Below are 6,866 nucleotides of genomic sequence, written 5' to 3'. Positions count from 1 at the left end.
GCCATTTCCTAGTCATGCGACCTTGAAGAAAGTCACTTAACCTCTCTGTGTCTACCTTAAAATGAGCTAATTATGCCAGCCCCCTCATAGATTTGTGGTGAGGATTCGGTGAGCTAATATTTGCAAATTGCTCAAAACGGTCACTGGCCCATTGTAAGGATTACCCAAGTGTTTGTTAAATAAATTGTATAAACAGAGGCATTTCAGAATGCTTGGATTCAGGGAAATACATACTTAGTTGAGGTCAAAGGACTTGGCACCATTCTTTAGCTTCTCCTAAGCCCAATAAAAACTGGCCTGGTGGGAGGGAAACTGCAAAAGTGAGGAGAAGTAGAGACTCCACAAATTGTGCAGATCTAGGCTCAGGCCCAGGACCTCCAACCCTCAAGCCCTTGCAACCTACCCAGGAAGGCAACTTATTGCCCCAGGCATCAAACACTCCAAAACAATGGTTCCTATCTTTTGGGGATTGCCATTTTCTCAGACTATCAGCTTATAGCTAGAAACATACAACCACAAAAATGCACATCGAGTTTTGTATATTATTTCTGGGGGGTTGCATATCCTCAGTTTCAGGTATCCCAACTTAAGACCCTCTCAGCTGGGTGCTCTTCTCTAGCACTTGACACACACGGTTTCACTTTAAAATCTCGTAACACTCTGGTAAGGTTCAGAAAAACTGGTCGACAACCCCAGTACGCAGCAGAGAAAAGGTTCAAACCTATGTGTTAAACTCCAATGCCTGTGCACATAACCATTTAGCTCTACTGTTAAATTCTACTATACTCCCTTCATACTAAACGATGGGGCAACAAAAGGAAAGTCCTTGAAAGTATGTCATGTTACATTTTTACTAAGAAAAGCAAATATGACACCACAATTTTACATGCAACCAAAAAAGTTATTCTCCATTCAACAAAAATCTATGGACCACTTACTATATAGATGCACACACATGTGTCATTTATATGTAAACATACATTTACATCAATATACATATAGGCTACAAAGGATTCCATTCTACATATGATATTATGCAAACTTCTCAAAAATATTCAAAATGGGGTATGTGGTCTCCATCAAACCACAGCCAACATGGATACTAATGGATGCAAGTGACACACCATTTGGAAACTTCAAAGTCTAATTTGAGGGCTGGGCTCACCAGGCAGGAGATGGAGAAAGGAAAATACAGACCAAGGATGAGTTTTTCAAGACTCCTAAGTAAATATCAGAAAAATAATCCCAGCATCAGAGTAGCAAAACAGCCTACCAGGTATGCTGAATCAATACTGAGGATTAAATATTTCCAACACATTGCCAGAGGCAGCTTGACCACACCCTTTGTCTATTGGGCCTCTGTGTGGCTCCCCTAGGGAGGATTTTCAGGCATCTCCAATAAAGTTGGGGCTGGCTGACTTGGCTTTCAGTGTTTTCACCAGGAAAGCTGACAGTCTTATTGCCCTCAAGAGACTCCTATTCTAAAAGCAGACAGGACAGACACCTATTAAAATGCCATTGGAAGGTTTATGAAATGACAGCAAACACAGTAGCAGGCCACCTCCCTCCAACTCTAAGAGGCAAACCACACAATCTACAGGATTCTGAGAAAGGCCCAGGTGGGTTCCTAAGGCCCTGAGCTCTGGGTACACAGTATTAGCGGCTTCAGCTTCCCAGAAAGGTTTAGTTCTAGGTAGGTAGGAGGTAGAGGAGGAGATCAACAATGAATAGGCCAGAAAAAGTAAATGTAAAGGTTCGCTCCTCCTAGCTAACAAAATAAAAAAAAAAAATAATGGCAGAAATACTGAGCATTTTTTTTTATAAGTAACTTAAGCCTGTCTCCCCTTAAGCTGATTTCTTGAGCCACTGGTTGGGTTACCTTAAGAATCCTGAATCAGACGAGAAAATAAATATGAGTTCCACTGGAAGACTTGTCCCCAGAGAAAAGATCAAGCATTCACAAAAATGGAAAGGGATTTATAAGATGACAAATAAGACAAAAATAACCGATTTGAGCTCACTATTGAAGAGTGGAATAGGAGATACTCTTTTTTTTTCCTTTTAATTTTAAAAGTCTGTAGACAGTTAAACGGCAGAATTTGGCTGATTGTTGATAATAAAATTGTATTACACTCAGCAAAATCATTGCATGGACATTTATTTAAAAGCAGGTGACTAAAGAAAGGTCCACTCCTCCCCCCTCCACCCCCGAGATCCAAAAGCAACCGCTGTTGAAAGGTTATATATAAGTAAAAGAAGTTGAGAGAGGATTATTACCAAATTAATCAAGGACTCAAGCTAAGAGCCCTTCCCTTATTATCTCCACCTCAATTTGCTGGGCAACTAGGCAGCATGGCCCAGTTTTTACTTTTCACCCAGGTGTTGTGGCATGGAGCCAGATGTTTGGCATCCCTGAAGGAAGCAAACATCCATGAGACCAAGCTGTTTACATTTCATTAGTATTTTTCATCAGGAAGGTGCACTCCCTGCTGATGTACATCTTAATTACAATTAGGAGCTCTATTTACCCGGAGGAGCCTCTAGATTACCACAACCACACTACGGGATCAATTACAGAATATTTCTCAGAAAATGCGGTTCTCACTTCCCCAAACTCAACTCTAAGAAATCAAAATTCACACACAACTTCTTTCCAGAGTGTGTTCCTACCGCGAAAATTATGAGCTTGATTTTAGTAAAAACTAATTCTGTAGCCATGGTCTAAGTAAGCAGTGAACATATCTTTTCCCCTCAACTGCTAAATAGCCCAAAGTCTTTTCTTTTCCAAAGCACAGCGCTAACTTAAAAATGAAAGATGCATGATGAAAGAGCAGAAACCTATTTATCTGCACCGGTTTGGGCTGGGAGTGGGGGAGGGCAGAATCCAGGGACTCCAGCACCCCCTCAAGGGATGCATGTTAAAAGTGAGGCCCCAAGACCCCGGAGACTTTACTCAACTTTCCCCCTCCAACCTCCAAAGAATGAATCGGTTGTCTCCACAGGCGCAGCCGGGCTCTTCCCTCTCATTGTGTACCGGCTCAGACGCAGCAAGGATCCAAGCTTCCCGCAGCGAACTAAGACGCTCGGGCTTTCGGTGGAGTCTTTCTCTAACTGTTGCAATTGTCTTTGGAGATTACCAAAATCAAGTATGCATTAGATGGCTTTTCCCCCCTTGCGTGTAACACACACGCACACGCACGTGCACGCTCAGAGCACTGGAGCCGCAGGCCGCCTCTGACAGCACATTTTGCACAAAGTGGCGGCGACGGCGGCAGCGCACACGTTGTGGCCTCCATCGTGAGCCTCCGGAGGCCGGAGAGCCGGGGGCGGCGGATCTGTGAGGCCACCCGAGCCTCGGGAGGCCAGGGCTTTTGTCTGGGTCGGTCTGCGGGCAGCCTGGGCTCTCCAGGCACCGCTGAAAATACAAACTCCCTCCTGGACCGCGCCTTCCGGGATGGCTGCTACTTGGGGGCTCCGTAGACTTGCCTGAACACCGGTTAGGGCGCTTTAGGGGTCCAGCGAGAGACAGGGGGACCAACGGCTCGGAGGTGCCCCCATCGCCCCATACCCTCCTACCCCTCCGCACTTCCTGTCAGCGCTGACAACTGCTGCTGGGCGCCGAGGAGGAAGCTCCCGGGCGCACCCCCGGACCGCAGCGGGGCTCCCGGGGCAAATCCTCGCCCGCCTCCCCGGCGCCCGGAGTCCCGTTTGCGAGACCCCCGACGGGTCTCCGGCCGCCCCGCCCCCGGCGGGCGCGGTGCTCCCTGGCTGCCCAGCGCCGGGCGGCCGACCGGAGGGTCGCCGGGGACCGAGCGGGCCCCGGAGCCGGCGGATGCGCCTCTTACCTTGGGCAGCGGCCCGGCGCGCAGCCAGCAGCAGCGCGGCCAGCAGCGCCAGGAGCGGCGGGCGCGCCCCGCGGCGGCGCGGCCGGTGCATTCCTCCTCTCGCTGCGGCGGCGGCGGCGGCGACGGCGGCTCCCAGGCCGCGCGCAGAACATCCACGGGCTCTGCCCGGGGTCCCGGCCACCTCGTTCCGGCCGCTCTCCGCGCAGGATGCCGGGGGCGTCTGCAAAGTTCTTTGTCCCTCTAAACCTGCTCCCTCGCTCCGCCCGGCCGCCTCTGGACCCCGTACGCGCGCGGGTCCCTCCTCAGCCCTCCGGCTGCAGCCTCGCCTCCGCCGGCCGGTCAGTCCCGGGCTGTTGGTGTCGCACTCGAGTTCCCCCGGCTCGGACTCTGAGCAGAGCGCGCCCTACGCCCGGGGGCTGCCGTCCCGGGGCTCCCTCGGTGGCGGCTGCGGCGGCTCCTCCCGCTCCGCGCGCTCGCTCTCTGGCTCTCAGCCTCCCTCAACTTGTCACTTTCCACCAACTCTCCAGGCCGGCGCCCGAGCCCCGACCAATGGCAGACGCGGGCCCAGGCCGGCGACCCAGCGCCCTCTGCTGCCGTCTCTCAACACCCGCACCCTCCCTGACTTCCAGAACCTTGTCGCTCCCGCGCCTCCCGCAAACCCACCCCTCCTCCCCCACCGCGCCTCAAACCGGTGGCCGGACCTGGGGGCCCCTCGAGGCCGTTTGACAGAGGGGGACGCCGAGGCTCAGGGAGACTTGTCCCGACTCGCAAACCAGTCCGTGGCTGAATGGCTCCGTTAGGAGACCCAGATTCTAGCAGTCTCAGCTCTGCCACTGTTATATGGGTGCTTCTGGGTAATAGAACATTTACTGATATCAGTTTCCCTTTTGATTTCCTCTTTGACACTAGTGATTTATGTTTTCCCATTTTGTCTTTAATTTCTAGTTTCGTTGTATTGAAATCAATTTCATCTGTACCGCTTCCTTTTGGAGATGTGTTGAGGATTTCTCTGTGGTCAGTTTTTGTCAATGTCCCATGGCCTCTTGAAGAAAGGTGTTTTTCTATCTTCAGAATGTGAAGATAGCTACCTCAATTTGATCTTCTTTACATTTATGTTATTTAGGTCTTCTGTATCTCTGCATATTTTTTTGTCCAGCTGCTCTACCATGGGCCAAGGGATCATTAAAAGTCTCCTACTAACAGTATGTTTTGTCTGGGTCTCCTGCTTAAGTGTTACGAATCTGGGGATACATAAAAACACAGGACAGTTTGACTTTCCCTGCGGAGAGGCACATTGGTCATATAAAGTGGTGAGTACCTGCTGTGCTCCAGGCCCTGCTTTAGGCTCTGAGGATGCTAGAGCCATAGGACAGCCGTCAGTTTTGCCTTAGAGGAATACCAAAAACCCAGTCTAGGACACTTACTTACTGAATACTTCCTGCTTTGTGTGCATTTGCTCATCAATCTTCCACTGACTTTTTTTTTTAAGTCATTTCAAATTTTTATGCCTCTGTGTACTTTTACATAGATTGTTCCCATATTACAGTTTTAGAAATTGAATTGCAAAAAGAGAGTACCTGACTTGTCAGCAGTCTCACAGCCAAGCTAGGACACAGGGTCTTTACCATGACAGGGCTAAAAGTTCTTGACTGGAACCGGGCATAGAGCAAGCACTGGGTCAGTGGCGGTGGTCATCATTGCTGCAGCAATCACCTCGAAGAAATCAGCTTTAGGGTTTTATAATGAGCAGTCACCATATGGAGGGCAAGGACCTTATGGCCCAAAGTACGTCCAGCAGGTCACAGACTCTACACACGCAGCCCTCTGCCTTCACGCAGGTGAATGATGAACCCATGTGGGACAAACAGTCACTTATTCGTCTCCAAGATTGCAGGGCAAGAGTGTCCCCAGCTGCCTCGGTTGCTTTCCTTTCTGTCACCCTGACCTGAGGTCAAGGAATGATAGACAGAGAGGCCCCGGGTCAACCAGTTCATTGCCCAAATAGGTTCATCCTCCAAGTTTCTCTGCCTGAGACCCGTTCAGTCCTGTCTCAAATATCTGGTCACTTGCCTGAGGAACTTACTGCACAAGGTTCTCTTGTTAGGAAACTGTCTTTGATGGTCAGTCTCAATATACTATGGTCCGGAATCAGAGGAAATTTGGTGACACTGCACTTTGGTGAATAATCTCCCATGGTCTACAGTACAACACACAGTTGCCAGACAAGGGGCCTTTCCTGTCCACCCACCCTGCCCCCACCCCCACCCCCCACCCCACAACTGCTTGTCCCAGGTATCTTAGGTAACAGACGGCTGCCAGTGCTGAGTATACAGAACTTAATGGCACTTTTATCAGTACTTAAACCTCCCAGGAACTTAATCACAGAATCATAGACGTGAGGAATGTGACAGCTGGAACAGGCCTTGGAAATTAACTAGTATACCCCCTTCAACATTTTATAAAAGAGAAATGTGGGACTCGGGGAGGTGGAACGTCCTTGGCCAAGGTCACACAGCTGGTCAGAGTCAAAACTGGAACCTACATCAACCACTCCAGACCTGGGTAAGCACTTCCTTGGGCATCCCAGATCGCTTCAAGTTTGGCTATAACACACTGGTTTCCAAACAGGTTACAGAAGGCTCTTCCTGTTTTGTTTTGTTTTTTAAAGGACAAAGGAAATATTTATGCAAGTTCAGTAAATGCCAGTGCTTAGGACCAGGCTGCTGAGGCTCATGCTGCAGTTTTTCTGATCTCTGCTGAGTGACTGTGGACAAATATTTTAGTCCCTCTGTGCTTTGGTCTTTCATCTGTAAAACAGTGATGATAATAATAGTACCTGTTTCATACTGTTGTGAACTTTAAATGAGTTAACTTACAAAAAGCGCTCCTATGAGTATCTCACACAGACTGGGCACTTAATAAATGCTAGGCGTTATTATATTGTTATCATATTATTTACATACAACGGCTTACTTAGGCCATCAAAATTCCTATGAAGTTAGTCTTGTCTCTATCTTTTAC

Source organism: Zalophus californianus, chromosome 4 (assembly GCF_009762305.2).
Source record: "Zalophus californianus isolate mZalCal1 chromosome 4, mZalCal1.pri.v2, whole genome shotgun sequence".
NCBI lineage: Eukaryota > Metazoa > Chordata > Mammalia > Carnivora > Otariidae > Zalophus > Zalophus californianus.
Note: the sequence above shows the minus strand (reverse complement) of the source record.